At 51.1% G+C, this 15,390-nt stretch overlaps 1 protein-coding gene across 4 annotated transcripts in view; it reads right to left on the minus strand.

The window, feature by feature from the left end:
- The window catches only part of LOC141072449 (uncharacterized), a 216,668-nt gene that overhangs the window by 103,074 nt on the left and 98,204 nt on the right, over positions 1 to 15,390 (minus strand). The window contains exon 1 of one of the 4 annotated variants that reach the window (XM_073559721.1): positions 7,059 to 7,567. The exons of the other annotated variants lie outside the window; for them this stretch is intronic. The gene's annotated coding sequence lies outside the window, so the exon portion shown is untranslated. Of the gene's footprint in view, positions 1 to 7,058; positions 7,568 to 15,390 lie in introns of those variants that run through there. 4 annotated transcript variants of the gene reach the window in all.

The following is a 15,390-nucleotide window of genomic DNA, read 5'->3' on the forward strand; positions in this document are numbered from 1 at the left end:
TAGCAAAAAGCTGGAAGCGCCGGATCCGGCGCTTCCGGCTTTTTCGCCGGAGACAAAAAACGTTACAGTAGACGTTTTTTCAAGACGCCGGAATGAGACAAGTTGCCGGATCCGGCAAAAAACGGATGAAACGCAATGCCATCCGGAGCGATCCGGCGCTAATGCAAGTCAATGGGGAAAAAACGGATCCGGCATTGCATTTTGCCGGATCCGTTTTTTCCAAAAAAAGCCGGATCGCGCCTGAAGGCAAAAAACTGATGTGTGAAAGAGGCCTTAAAGAGATTTCAGTAATGTGTTCAATACTTTTTTTTTCCTGTGTAATTCCTCATTATTACACATAATGTATGGACATCTATGGTTATTACACAGCTCAGCAGTCAGTATCACACAGGAGAGGATTAGATACACGGCTCAGCAGTCAGTATCACACAGGAGAGGATTAGATACACAGTTCAGCAGTCAGTATCACACAGGATAGGATTAGATACACAGCTCAGCAGTCAGTATCACACAGGATAGGATTAGATGCACGGCTCAGCAGTCAGTATCACACAGGAAAGGATTAGAAACACGGCTCAGCAGTCAGTATCACACAGGAGAGGATTAGATGCACAGCTCAGTAGTCAGTATGAGACAGGATAGGATTAGATACACGGCTCAGCAGTCAGTATCACACAGGATAGGATTAGATGCACAGCTCAGCAGACAGTATCACACAGGATAGGATTAGATACATGGCTCAGCAGTCAGTATCACACAGGATAGGATTAGATGCACGGCTCAGCAGTCAGTATCACACAGGAGAAGATTAGATACACGGCTCAGCAGTCAGTATCACACAGGAGAGGATTAGATGCACAGCTCAGCAGTCAGTATCAGACAGGATAGGATTAGATACACGGCTCAGCAGTCAGTATCACACAGGAGAGGATTAGATGCATGGCTCAGCAGTCAGTATCAGACAGGATAGGATTAGATACACGGCTCAGCAGTCAGTATCACGCAGGATAGGATTAGATACACGGCTCAGCAGTCAGTATCACACAGGATAGGATTAGATACACGGCTCAGCAGTCAGTATCACACAGCATAGGATTAGATACACGGCTCAGCAGTCAGTATCACACAGGATAGGATTAGAGACACGGCTCAGCAGTCAGTATCACACAGGATAGGATTAGATACACGGCTCAGCAGTCAGTATCACACAGGAGAGGACTAGATACAAGGCTCAGCAGTCAGTATCACACAGGAGAGGATTAGATACACGGCTCAGCAGTCAGTATCACACGGGATAGGATTAGATACACGGCTCAGCAGTCAGTATCACACAGGAGAGGATTAGATGCACAGCTCAGCAGTCAGTATCACACAGGATAGGATTAGATGCACGGCTCAGCAGTCAGTATCACACAGGATAGGATTAGATGCACAGCTCAGCAGTCAGTATCAGACAGGATAGGATTAGATACACGGCTCAGCAGTCAGTATCACACAGGATAGGATTAGGTACACGGCTCAGCAGTCAGTATCACACAGGAGGTGATTAGATACACGGCTCAGCAGTCAGTATCACACAGGATAGGATTAGATACACGGCTCAGCAGTCAGTATCAGACAGGAGAGGATTAGATACACGGCTCAGCAGTCAGTATCACACAGGAGAGGATTAGATACACGGCTCAGCAGTCAGTATCACACAGGAGAGGATTAGATGCACAGCTCAGCAGTCAGTATCAGACAGGATAGGATTAGATACACGGCTCAGCAGTCAGTATCACACAGGATAGGATTAGATACACAGCTCAGCAGTCAGTATCAGACAGGATAGGATTAGATACACGGCTCAGCAGTCAGTATCACACAGGAGAGGATTAGATGCACAGCTCAGCAGTCAGTATCACACAGGATAGGATTAGATACACAGCTCAGCATTCAGTATCACACAGGATAGGATTAGATGCACGGCTCAGCAGTCAGTATCACAAAGGATAGGATTAGAAACACGGCTCAGCAGTCAGTATCACACAGGATAGGATTAGATGCACAGCTCAGCAGTCAGTATCAGACAGGATAGGATTAGATACACGGCTCAGCAGTCAGTATCACACAGGATAGGATTAGATACAGGGCTCAGCAGTCAGTATCACACAGGAGGTGATTAGATACACGGCTCAGCAGTCAGTATCACACAGGATAGGATTAGATACACGGCTCAGCAGTCAGTATCAGACAGGAGAGGATTAGATACACGGCTCAGCAGTCAGTATCACACAGGAGAGGATTAGATACACGGCTCAGCAGTCAGTATCACACAGGATAGGATTAGATACACGGCTCAGCAGTCAGTATCACACAGGAGAGGATTAGATGCACAGCTCAGCAGTCAGTATCACACAGGATAGGATTAGATACAGGGCTCAGCAGTCAGTATCACACAGGATAGGATTAGATACACGGCTCAGCAGTCAGTATCACACAGGATAGGATTAGATACACGGCTCAGCAGTCAGTATCAGACAGGATAGGATTAGATACAGGGCTCAGCAGTCAGTATCACACAGGAGGTGATTAGATACACGGCTCAGCAGTCAGTATCACCCAGGATAGGATTAGATACACAGCTCAGCAGTCAGTATCACACAGGAGAGGATTAGATACACGGCTCAGCAGTCAGTATCACACAGGAGAGGATTAGATACACGGCTCAGCAGTCAGTATCACACAGGATAGGATTAGATACACGGCTCAGCAGTCAGTATCACACAGGAGAGGATTAGATGCACGGCTCAGCAGTCAGTATCACACAGGATAGCATTAGATACAGGGCTCAGCAGTCAGTATCACACAGGAGGTGATTAGATACACGGCTCAGCAGTCAGTATCACACAGGATAGGATTAGATACACGGCTCAGCAGTCAGTATCACACAGGAGAGGATTAGATGCACGGCTCAGCAGTCAGTATCACACAGGAGAGGATTAGATACACAGCTCAGCAATCAGTATCACACAGGATAGGATTAGATACACAGCTCAGCAGTCAGTATCACAGAGGAGAGGATTAGATACATGGCTCAACAGTCAGTATCATACAGCACAGGATTAGATACACGGCTCAGCAGACAGTATCACACAGGATAGGATTAGATACACGGCTCAGCAGTCAGTATCACACAGGATAGGATTAGATACACGGCTCAGCCCTTTTTTCTCTTCCAATATTAGTTTTATAGCTTCCCACATGTCTTGCATTGTGACCTGTGTTCATGCTTCTGTGGTGGAAACAAAGCTGAACTTTGGGATCCTGAAAAGTCTGAATCTGGGGTGTAGGAGGTGTTGGGGTGCAGGGTCCTTATATCTGGGGTGTAGCAGGTGTTGGGGTGCAGGGTCCTTATATCTGGGGTGTATCAGGTGTTGGGGTGCAGGGTCCTTATATCTGGGGTGTAGCAGGTGTTGGGGTGCAGGGCCCTTATATCTGAGGTGTAGCAGGTGTTGGGGTGCAGGGTCCTCATATCTGAGGTGTAGCAGGTGTTGGGGTGCAGGGTCCTCATATCTGGGGTGTAGCAGGTGTTGGGGTGCAGGGTCCTTATATCTGAGGTGTAGCAGGTGTTGGGGTGCAGGGTCCTTATATCTGGGGTGTAGCAGGTGTTGGGGTGCAGGGTCCTTATATCTGAGGTGTAGCAGGTGTTGGGGTGCAGGGTCCTCATATCTGGGGTGTAGCAGGTGTTGGGGTGCAGGGTCCTTATATCTGGGGTGTAGCAGGTGTTGGGGTGCAGGGTCCTTATATCTGGGGTGTAGCAGGTGTTGGGGTGCAGTGCCCTTATATCTGGGGTGTAGCAGGTGTTGGGGTGCAGGGTCCTTATATCTGAGGTGTAGCAGGTGTTGGGGTGCTGGGTCCTTATATCTGGGCTGTAGCAGGTGTTAGGGTGCAGGGTCCTTATATCTGAGGTGTAGCAGGTGTTGGGGTGCAGGGTCCTTATATCTGGGGTGTAGCAGGTGTTGGGGTGCAGGGTCCTTATATCTGAGGTGTAGCAGGTGTTGGGGTGCAGGGTCCTCATATCTGGGGTGTAGCAGGTGTTGGGGTGCAGGGTCCTTATATCTTGGGTGTAGCAGGTGTTGGGGTGCAGGGCCCTTATATCTGGGGTGTAGCAGGTGTTGGGGTGCAGGGTCCTTATATCTGGGGTGTAGCAGGTGTTGGGGTGCAGGGTCCTTATATCTGGGGTGTAGCAGGTGTTGGGGTGCAGGGTCCTTATATCTGACGTGTAGCAGGTGTTGGGGTGCAGGGTCCTTATATCTGGGGTGTAGCAGGTGTTGGGGTGCAGGGTCCTTATATCTGAGGTGTAGCAGGTGTTGGGGTGCAGGGTCCTCATATCTGGGGTGTAGCAGGTGTTGGGGTGCAGGGCCCTTATATCTGGGGTGTAGCAGGTGTTGGGGTGCAGGGTCCTTATATCTGGGGTGTAGCAGGTGTTGGGGTGCAGGGCCCTTATATCTGGGGTGTAGCAGGTGTTGGGGTGCAGGGTCCTTATATCTTGGGTGTAGCAGGTGTTGGGGTGCAGGGCCCTTATATCTAGGGTGTATCAGGTGTTGGGGTGCAGGGCCCTTATATCTAGGGTGTATCAGGTGTTGGGGTGCAGGGTCCTCATATCTGGGGTGTAGCAGGTGTTGGGGTGCAGGGTCCTTATATCTGGGGTGTAGCAAGTGTTGGGGTGCAGGGTCCTTATATCTGGGGTGTAGCAGGTGTTGGGGTGCAGGGCCCTTATATCTTGGGTGTAGCAGGTGTTGGGATGCAGGGCCCTTATATCTGGTGTGTATCAGGTGTTGGGGTGCAGGGTCCTCATATCTGGGGTGTAGCAGGTGTTGGGGTGCAGGGTCCTTATATCTGGGGTGTAGCAGGTGTTGGGGTGCAGGGCCCTTATATCTTGGGTGTAGCAGGTGTTGGGGTGCAGGGCCCTTATATCTAGGGTGTATCAGGTGTTGGGGTGCAGGGTCCTCATATCTGGGGTGTAGCAGGTGTTGGGGTGCAGGGTCCTTATATCTGGGGTGTAGCAAGTGTTGGGGTGCAGGGTCCTTATATCTGAGGTGTAGCAGGTGTTGGGGTGCAGGGTCCTTATATCTGGGGTGTAGCAGGTGTTGGGGGGCAGGGCCCTTATATCTGGTGTGTATCAGGTGTTGGGGTGCAGGGTCCTTATATCTAGGGTGTATCAGGTGTTGGGGTGCAGGGTCCTCATATCTGGGGTGTAGCAGGTGTTGGGGTGCAGGGTCCTTATATCTGGGGTGTAGCAAGTGTTGGGGTGCAGGGTCCTTATATCTGAGGTGTAGCAGGTGTTGGGGTGCAGGGCCCTTATATCTTGGGTGTAGCAGGTGTTGGGGGGCAGGGCCCTTATATCTGGTGTGTATCAGGTGTTGGGGTGCAGGGTCCTTATATCTGGGGTGTAGCAGGTGTTGGGGTGCAGGGTCCTTATATCTGGGGTGTAGCAGGTGTTGGGGTGCAGGGTCCTTATATCTGGGGTGTAGCAGGTGTTGGGGTGCAGGGCCCTTATATCTTGGGTGTAGCAGGTGTTGGGGGGCAGGGCCCTTATATCTGGTGTGTATCAGGTGTTGGGGTGCAGGGTCCTTATATCTGGGGTGTAGCAGGTGTTGGGGTGCAGGGTCCTTATATCTGGGGTGTAGCAGGTGTTGGGGTGCAGGGCCCTTATATCTGGGGTGTAGCAGGTGTTGGGGTGCAGGGTCCTTATATCTTGGGTGTAGCAGGTGTTGGGGTGCAGGGTCCTTATATCTGGGGTGTAGCAGGTGTTGGGGTGCAGGGTCCTTATATCTGGGGTGTAGCAGGTGTTGGGGTGCAGGGTCCTTATATCTGGGGTGTAGCAGGTGTTGGGGTGCAGGGCCCTTATATCTTGGGTGTAGCAGGTGTTGGGGGGCAGGGCCCTTATATCTGGGGTGTAGCAGGTGTTGGGGTGCAGGGTCCTTATATCTGGGGTGTAGCAGGTGTTGGGGTGCAGGGTCCTTATATCTGGGGTGTAGCAGGTGTTGGGGTGCAGGGCCCTTATATCTTGGGTGTAGCAGGTGTTGGGGTGCAGGGTCCTTATATCTGGGGTGTAGCAGGTGTTGGGGTGCAGGGTCCTTATATCTGGGGTGTAGCAGGTGTTGGGGTGCAGGGCCCTTATATCTGGGGTGTAGCAGGTGTTGGGGTGCAGGGTCCTTATATCTTGGGTGTAGCAGGTGTTGGGGTGCAGGGTCCTTATATCTGGGGTGTAGCAGGTGTTGGGGTGCAGGGCCCTTATATCTTGGGTGTAGCAGGTGTTGGGGGGCAGGGCCCTTATATCTGGTGTGTATCAGGTGTTGGGGTGCAGGGTCCTTATATCTGGGGTGTAGCAGGTGTTGGGGTGCAGGGTCCTTATATCTGGGGTGTAGCAGGTGTTGGGGTGCAGGGCCCTTATATCTGGGGTGTAGCAGGTGTTGGGGTGCAGGGTCCTTATATCTGGGGTGTAGCAGGTGTTGGGGTGCAGGGTCCTTATATCTGGGGTGTAGCAGGTGTTGGGGTGCAGGGTCCTTATATCTGGGGTGTAGCAGGTGTTGGGGTGCAGGGCCCTTATATCTGGGGTGTAGCAGGTGTTGGGGTGCAGGGTCCTTATATCTGGGGTGTAGCAGGTGTTGGGGTGCAGGGTCCTTATATCTGGGGTGTAGCAGGTGTTGGGGTGCAGGGTCCTTATATCTGGGGTGTAGCAGGTGTTGGGGTGCAGGGTCCTTATATCTGGGGTGTAGCAGGTGTTGGGGTGCAGGGCCCTTATATCTGGGGTGTAGCAGGTGTTGGGGGGCAGGGCCCTTATATCTGGGGTGTAGCAGGTGTTGGGGTGCAGGGTCCTTATATCTGGGGTGTAGCAGGTGTTGGGGTGCAGGGTCCTTATATCTGGGGTGTAGCAGGTGTTGGGGTGCAGGGTCCTTATATCTGGAGTGTAGCACTAAGATAATCCTTTAATCGTCCCACCATGGGGAAATTCAGAAAACATAAACATTAAATAGAGAGAAGTATAGTGTGTAAAGTATGGGGGCTGTCACCTGTGGGGGTTGCAGTCACTCGGGGTCCGTCCTCTCTCGCTTCTGTTCCCACTTGTCTCGCTGTATTTGCTGCTGTCTCTTCTTTTATGTTATGATCCACATGCAGCGGTCTCGTTACACAGCTGACTGAACTCTCAGGCGTCACATACTAAACTGCTGTCTCGCCACTTCCTTCTATATACACTTAGCAGTCTCCATTGCACTCTCTTCAGTTTTCTCATACTTCCTTTACTCCAGCTCTCTCCTATGACACTGCCATGTTTCTCCTGCACTCTGACCCCTCCGCACACTGTCCCCTGCACTCTCTCTTCTCTACTCTTCTCCCTTGCACTCTCTTCTCCCCTGCACTCTCTCTTCTCCCCTGCACTCTCTTCTCCCCTGCACTCTCTTCTCCCCTGCACTCTCTCTTCTCCCCTGCACTCTCTTCTCCCCTGCACTCTCTTCTCCCCTGCACTCTCTCTTCTCCCCTGCACTCTCTTCTCCCCTGCACTCTCTTCTCCCCTGCACTCTCTCTTCTCCCCTGCACTCTCTTCTCCCCTGCACTCTCTTCTCCCCTGCACTCTCTTCTCCCCTGCACTCTCTTCTCCCCTGCACTCTCTTCTCCCCTGCACTCTCTCTTCTCCCCTGCACTCTCTTCTCCCCTGCACTCTCTTCTCCCCTGCACTCTCTTCTCCCCTGCACTCTCTTCTCCCCTGCACTCTCTTCTCCCCTGCACTCTGCTGACTTCCTCCTGCAGTCTCTGTTGCCCAGGGGTGACAGGAGGTTCCGCCTCTCATTCCTGCACACCCAGCTCTGCCCCCGTGATGCTTCGGCCATTCCCAGCATTCCAGACCCAGAGATACATTGTATCCACCGAGTATAAACACTGAGACACAATGTGACCCCAGAGTATCACAGAGGAGAGGATTAGATACACGGCTCAGCAGTCAGTATCACACAGGAGAGGATTAGATACACGGCTCAGCAGTCAGTATCACACAGGAGAGGATTAGATACACGGCTCAGCAGTCAGTATCACACAGGAGAGGATTAGATACACGGCTCAGCAGTCAGTATCACACAGGAGAGGATTAGATACACGGCTCAGCAGTCAGTATCACACAGGATAGGATTAGATACACGGCTTAACAGTCAGTATCACACAGGAGAGGATTAGATACACGGCTCAGCAGTCAGTATCACACAGGAGAGGATTAGATACACGGCTCAGCAGTCAGTATCACACAGGACGGGATTAGATACACGGCTCAGCAGTCAGTATCGCACTGGATAGGATTAGATACACGGCTCAGCAGTCAGTATCACACAGGACAGGATTAGATACACGGCTCAGCAGTCAGTATCACACAGGACGGGATTAGATACACGGCTCAGCAGTCAGTATCGCACTGGATAGGATTAGATACACGGCTCAGCAGTCAGTATCACACAGGACGGGATTAGATACACGGCTCAGCAGTCAGTATCGCACTGGATAGGATTAGATACACGGCTCAGCAGTCAGTATCACACAGGAGAGGATTACATACACGGCTCAGCAGTCAGTATCACACAGGACGGGATTAGATACACGGCTCAGCAGTCAGTATCGCACTGGATAGGATTAGATACACGGCTCAGCAGTCAGTATCACACAGGATAGGATTAGATACACAGCTCAGCAGTCAGTATCACACAGGATAGGATTAGATACACAGCTCAGCAGTCAGTATCACACAGGAGAGGATTAGATACACTGCTCAGCAGTCAGTATCACACAGGAAAGGACTAGATACACGGCTCAGCAGTCTGTATCACACAGGAGAGGATTAGATACACAGCTCAGCAGTCAGTATCACACAGGATAGGATTAGATACACAGCTCAGCAGTCAGTATCACACAGGAGAGGATTAGATACACGGCTCAGCAGTCAGTATCACACAGGAGAGGATTAGATACACGGCTCAGCAGTCACTATCACACAGGATAGGATTAGATACACGGCTTAGCAGTCAGTATCACACAGGATAGGATTACATACACAGCTCAGCAGTCAGTATCACACAGGAGAGGATTAGATACACAGCTCAGCAGTCAGTATCACACAGGAGAGGATTAGATACACAGCTCAGCAATCAGTATCACACAGTATAGTATTAGATACACAGCTCAGCAGTCAGTATCACACAGGATAGGATTAGTAACACAGCTCAGCAGTCAGTATCACACAGGAGAGGATTAGATACACGGCTCAGCAGTCAGTATCACACAGGATAGGATTAGATACATGGCTTAGCAGTCAGTATCACACAGGATAGGATTAGATACACAGCTCAGCAGTCAGTATCACACAGGAGAGGATTACATACACAGCTCAGCAGTCAGTATCACACAGGAGAGGATTAGATACACGGCTCAGCAGTCAGTATCACACAGGAGAGGATTAGATACACAGCTCAGCAATCAGTATCACACAGGAGAGGATTACATACACAGCTCAGCAGTCAGTATCACACAGGAGAGGATTAGATACACGGATCAGCAGTCAGTATCACACAGGAGAGGATTAGATACACAGCTCAGCAATCAGTATCACACAGTATAGTATTAGATACACAGCTCAGCAATCAGTATCACACAGGATAGGATTACATACACAGCTCAGCAGTCAGTATCACACAGGAGAGGATTAGATACACGGCTCAGCAGTCAGTATCACACAGGAGAGGATTAGATACACAGCTCAGCAGTCAGTATCACACAGGAGAGGATTAGATACACAGCTCAGCAATCAGTATCACACAGTATAGTATTAGATACACAGCTCAGCAGTCAGTATCACACAGGATAGGATTAGTAACACAGCTCAGCAGTCAGTATCACACAGGAGAGGATTACATACACAGCTCAGCAGTCAGTATCACACAGGAGAGGATTAGATACACGGCTCAGCAGTCAGTATCACACAGGATAGGATTAGATACATGGCTTAGCAGTCAGTATCACACAGGATAGGATTAGATACACAGCTCAGCAGTCAGTATCACACAGGAGAGGATTACATACACAGCTCAGCAGTCAGTATCACACAGGAGAGGATTAGATACACGGCTCAGCAGTCAGTATCACACAGGAGAGGATTAGATACACAGCTCAGCAATCAGTATCACACAGGAGAGGATTACATACACAGCTCAGCAGTCAGTATCACACAGGAGAGGATTAGATACATGGCTCAGCAGTCAGTATCACACAGTATAGGATTAAATACACAGCTCAGCAATCAGTATCACACAGGATAGGATTAGATACACGGCTCAGCAGTCAGTATCACACAGGAGAGGATTAGATACACGGCTCAGCAGTCAGTATCACACAGGATAGGAATAGATACACGGCTCAGCAGTCAGTATCACACAGGATAGGATTAGATACACGGCTCAGCAGACAGTATCACACAGGATAGGATTAGATACACAGCTCAGCAGACAGTATCACACAGGAGAGGATTAGATACACGGCTCAGCAGTCAGTATCACACAGGAGAGGATTAGATACACGGCTCAGCAGTCAGTATCACACAGGATAGGATTAGATACACGGCTCAGCAGACAGTATCACACAGGATAGGATTAGATACACAGCTCAGCAGACAGTAGCATGAAGCAGAATATCTTTGGATCTCTTCATCCTGAGCTCTATGTTTGCTGGAGACTTCATGTCCCTGACATTTATATATAAAGATACAGAATTGCAATCATGTGTGAGCGGTGGATGGAGCGGCTCCGGTGTCTGTTTCGCCTGCAGGAGGTGGAGCTCCCCTTTAATCAGGGTGCAGCCTGTGCTCTCTGTGTCCCCGGCTGCAGGGCAGGTTCAGTGACTGGTGATCATTCCTCCCCAGGCGAGTCCTGACATGTCGCACTGTCCACAGCCTGAGTCACCTCGACAAGAGGAAACAACGCAAACCGGAGATTATAACAGTGGCGGAGCTATATAACAGGAGCGGTGATATCACATCTTATTATAGTGTGGGAAGAGGGGCCCCCACCGAGTGTCAGGGCCGGAACTAAGGGAACCGTCATTTAGGTTCCTAGGAGGTCTGTTTCCGGGGAGCAGAGATAGGGGACGGACCTCTGAGACTTCCAGAATGGTTGGGGGGAGGAGCCTCTATAAAAGGGGTGGGAGGCGCCAGCCAGAGTGAGTCAGCAGAACGGGAGAGAAGGAGCAGGAGACCGTGGGAGCGCCAGGGAGTCAGAACCACGAGCAGCAACCAGAGAGGAGGACAGCGACAGGAAGGAGACTCTCGGGGGACCCTAAGGAGACGGCGCCAAGCCGACCGACAGAAGACCGCCGCTTCACTCCAGCCCACAGTCGTTGCCGCCTCACTCCAGCTTGCCGCCACCGCTCCGCTCCAGTCCACGGCAGGGGCCGGGCCGTTGCCCGCCATGGGCCTCCTAGTGCTGCCTCTGGCTGCGCCGGTGGCCTACCAACTGCCACTCAGCACCGCCGCTGTCAGCCCCTGTCCGGGGGCTGCGGCCCCCACTCTCCCACTCCCAGGCAGTATCCCGCTGCCTCTGCTGGGAGACACTCCTCCAGAGAACTCTTCTAGGACCTGTTATGTCCCTGCTTCACCTGGGTGTTGGAATGCCCGAAGACTATGCCAGATCCTCAGCGGCTGGGCCCAGCGGCTGCGACGCCAAAGCACCATCGAACAGGACACCGAGGGACGTCAGGACGAATAAGTGACACATCATAACTAAGGACCCGTAGTCAGCCATACCGCTGCCCAATAGTGACCGGCCTCTGCCGGAGTAGTCGTGTTCTCATAATCAGTGTTTGCTTGTATGCATCCGATGACCCCTGACCTGGAAGCTGAGTTAGCTCTCATGGCACTAGATGGGGAGGCCCGGGATTCAATAATGTTGAGGCCCCCCGGGAAACCGCAACACCTTTGCTAGGGTCTTGTGGATTCTGGAAGAGACCCATGGGGATCCAACAAATGTGGGGGAGTTGTGGACCTGGTTGTTCAGTCGAATGCAGGGAGAGGGGGAGACCATCACCCAGTATATGAATGTCCTCCAGGAGTTATACACGGCCATCGAGCGGAAGGGCGGCATATGGGTAGGACCCATCAACATTACCCTACGCGACCTATTAGTGACCGGACTCCGAGACCCATTAATAAAGCAGGCATTACGGGAGCAGGTCCGAGTGAACCCACGTATGGCTTTCTCTGAGGTGGGGAGTCAGGCACGTGCTCGAGAGCATGAGCAGGGAATGACAGTCCCTTGGGGAAGGTCCGGAGTGTGGAGGCCTCCGTGAACGCTGTCGGAGAGCCCCAATGGATAGAAGAGATGAAACAAAAGCTGAAGAACATCAGGGACGAGTTGGCCGAAGTGAAAAGAAGGACCGAGGTCATAACTGGGTGTGATATACAATGTCTGCAAAATATGATGCTGTCTGTTGGAACTTTCTAGAAAATCTGGCATTCTATGACATTGTAAACTGTCAGCCTGGCATGGAGTTGCAGCTTTCCCCCCCCCCTCTTTTCGCCCACAGCTCTTCACACACACATACCAGTGTGTTGTGAGTTCATTTTCCCCTTCACTACTGAGGCCCGAGGAACTCCCTCTTCTGGTAGAGAAAGGTAGTGAGCCTGATTATCAAACACCTGAGTTTGATGACTGGCTGAGTGGAGTTACTGACTGGATATAAGGCTGCCGACGCCCTTCTGCCCTGCGGGTGATTTCTCTGTGGGATCCTTGGAGACCAGTCTGAATTCCTGCTCTTCTAAAGCTAAGTTTTCTGCTCGGCTTTTTGCATTGGTGCTTTGACTTTGTTTTGCTTTGTTTTTCTGGATTTCTGCCATTCCCTGCTGGGGTGAGCTGAATTCCTTTAGCTCTGTCTTCTGAAAATACCTGAGTGCTGATTTAGTTTTTGAAGCCTAGCTGCTTCAGGGTCTTTTTCCATATCAGCTGTTGGCTTATGTCTTTGATAGGGCTTTGGCAGATTGCAGACAGCAACCTTCCTTTCCATTTCTGTTTAGTTAGCTTGGGCCCCATTGTTTGCTCAGCCTATCTTTCTATCTGTGTGTGTTTTTTCATCTTGCTTCACCGTCATTATATGTTGGGGGCTGCCTTTTACTTTGGGGTCTGCTCTGGGGCAGTTTAGATTTCCTTTTCTGTCTTTAGGCTATTTAGCGCTCCGGCTGTGATCGAGGGGTCTAGGGCATCGTAGGAACCCCCCACGGCTACTGCTAGTTGTGTTGATAGGTTCAGGGGTCTGCAATCTGATAGTTGCCAACTTCTCTGGTTTTCTGGACGTAGCTTCTATTTTTGTGTCTGCCTCCTACGGTGACTCAATCATAACACCAATGTCTTCATGTGCAGAGCCTGTGAAACTTGAAACCAACAACTTCCTCTCGAAGCACAGCAGGGGGAAAAGATCTCTTTGTTCAGAAAAACACAGGCTGGGATCAATATGGGAAGTATTGAAACAAGTCACATTGCAAAAACCATACATGACAGAGGAATAAGACTCATATTTCCGTGATCTGAGCGGTCCCAGCTTCGCTACGGTGCCTTTTGCGTAGTTCTCAGACTTCCAGAACCTGAATTATGGAGTACTCCCAAATAGAATGTCGCAGTTATGGCATGTTTGGTGTTTTCGGATCCTATTCGGTAAATTACAACCAATCATTCCAAGTATGTGTTTGTGCGAGTTTCCCTCGCTAAGTTATGATTATTATAAGTTTTAGTAAGATTTCTACCTAGAGAGTAAGGGAGGTGGGACTCTCCAGACTGCCCCTTTCGGTGATGTCACACACCCGGGGCTATAAGGTAACCCATCCCGTACAGGGAGGGCAGAAGAGCTCCAGCCCTCGTGCTGAGCAGAACCCAGATAAGTGGAGACGTGTGGCTCCGCCTTCTCCTTCCCCCCTCAGCCGCATGGTCTGCCTAAGGAACAATATGCAACCGTGAGTGTAATTGCTTTCTGCCTTTAATCCCTTTATGTTATATTTGTATTGTACATATCTATCGTCTCAATTTTATAGCAGCTTTTATCTGTAATCATTGCCGACTTTTTCGGGGAATAAATGATAAAATTATTTAGTTTGTCTCCATGCTCTAAGAATCGAACTAAGCGCCTCTTTTAGATAATCGATACTAATTTGTCGGGTTGGCTTCGAACCCCTCCCTTGAGTCTATAACTTAAGTGGAGAAACCAGGAGCTGGTGGCAGCGCGTTGTGCACGGTGATTGCGGCTTGCTGGCAGCCCAGAAGGGTTTTATATTGCTGAATGAGGGGCTGCAGCCACAGCATTGATAATTCCCTTACTGCAGAAGCCTAATTGCCGGTCCACAACAAGCAGCCCATCCGGCGACTAATTATCCTAGGAGCAGTTCCCTGACTGACCTGAGGGTAAGGGGGGCGCCGGAGAGCTGCAAGTTCCAAAGTGGAACTGAGAAAGTGGGATATACATAAATCCCCACAGTTCGTAGAAGATTGTTAGCAGTGGTGGGGCACCCAAAATACCCCCCCTGCGGCAAATTGTTAGAGTGAGATTAGCTTGCTGGATATTTTTGTCACATGGTGCCAGTGGTGGGATAACTAAGATAAGCCCCCACTGTGCCTGTGATAGCCGTGTGCCGGAAGTGTGTTGCGTCCCTCCGTCCGCTGATACACCCGTGTCAGTGGTGGGATTGTGACATAGTGGTGACACAGGGTCCGCTGTCCATCACGTTTTGGTGATAGCGGGACCTCCGTTCGTCACGTATTGGTTGGACCGGCCGTGCTGTTCGTCACATAGTGGTGGCAGCAGTGGGCTGTTCATCACATATTGGTGGCAGCGGTGGGATGGTCATCACACTGGGCAGCCTAGTTTCAACCCTGGGCCCTGGGGGCCTCGCAATGCCCGAAGCGGCCGGCCCTCGCAGCCCCGATGCTATGAGTGCGGGGAGCTGAGCCACTTCGCACGAAAGTGTCCGCGGCGTGGGAGATGCCCACCCCGGCGGCCATTAAACTAGAGGGCTCCGGGCTGGGGGGATGCTGCTCTGAGCCAGAAGCCACGACATGGGGTGGTGGAAGTCCCGAAGATCTGGTCGCAAAATGTCCAGTGGTATGGGCAGAGGTCGAGGGCCGTGCCGTACGGTGCCTAGTGGACACGGGGTCGCAAGTAACGACCATGGCTGCAATTTACTTTCGGCAGCATTTTCCCGAGGCAGTGAGACCCCAGTGGGGGTCCATGATAAGACTGGTAGCCACCAATCAGCTACCGGTCCCTGTCGCCGGAGTGGTTTGGATGCAGATGACGCTGTGTGGCAAATCCCTCGGCCGCCGGGGGGTGATCCTG

This window comes from Dendrobates tinctorius, unplaced genomic scaffold, assembly GCF_039654945.1.
Source record: "Dendrobates tinctorius isolate UK_male_01 unplaced genomic scaffold, ASM3965494v1 ptg000273l, whole genome shotgun sequence".
In the NCBI taxonomy this organism is placed as follows: domain Eukaryota; kingdom Metazoa; phylum Chordata; class Amphibia; order Anura; family Dendrobatidae; genus Dendrobates; species Dendrobates tinctorius.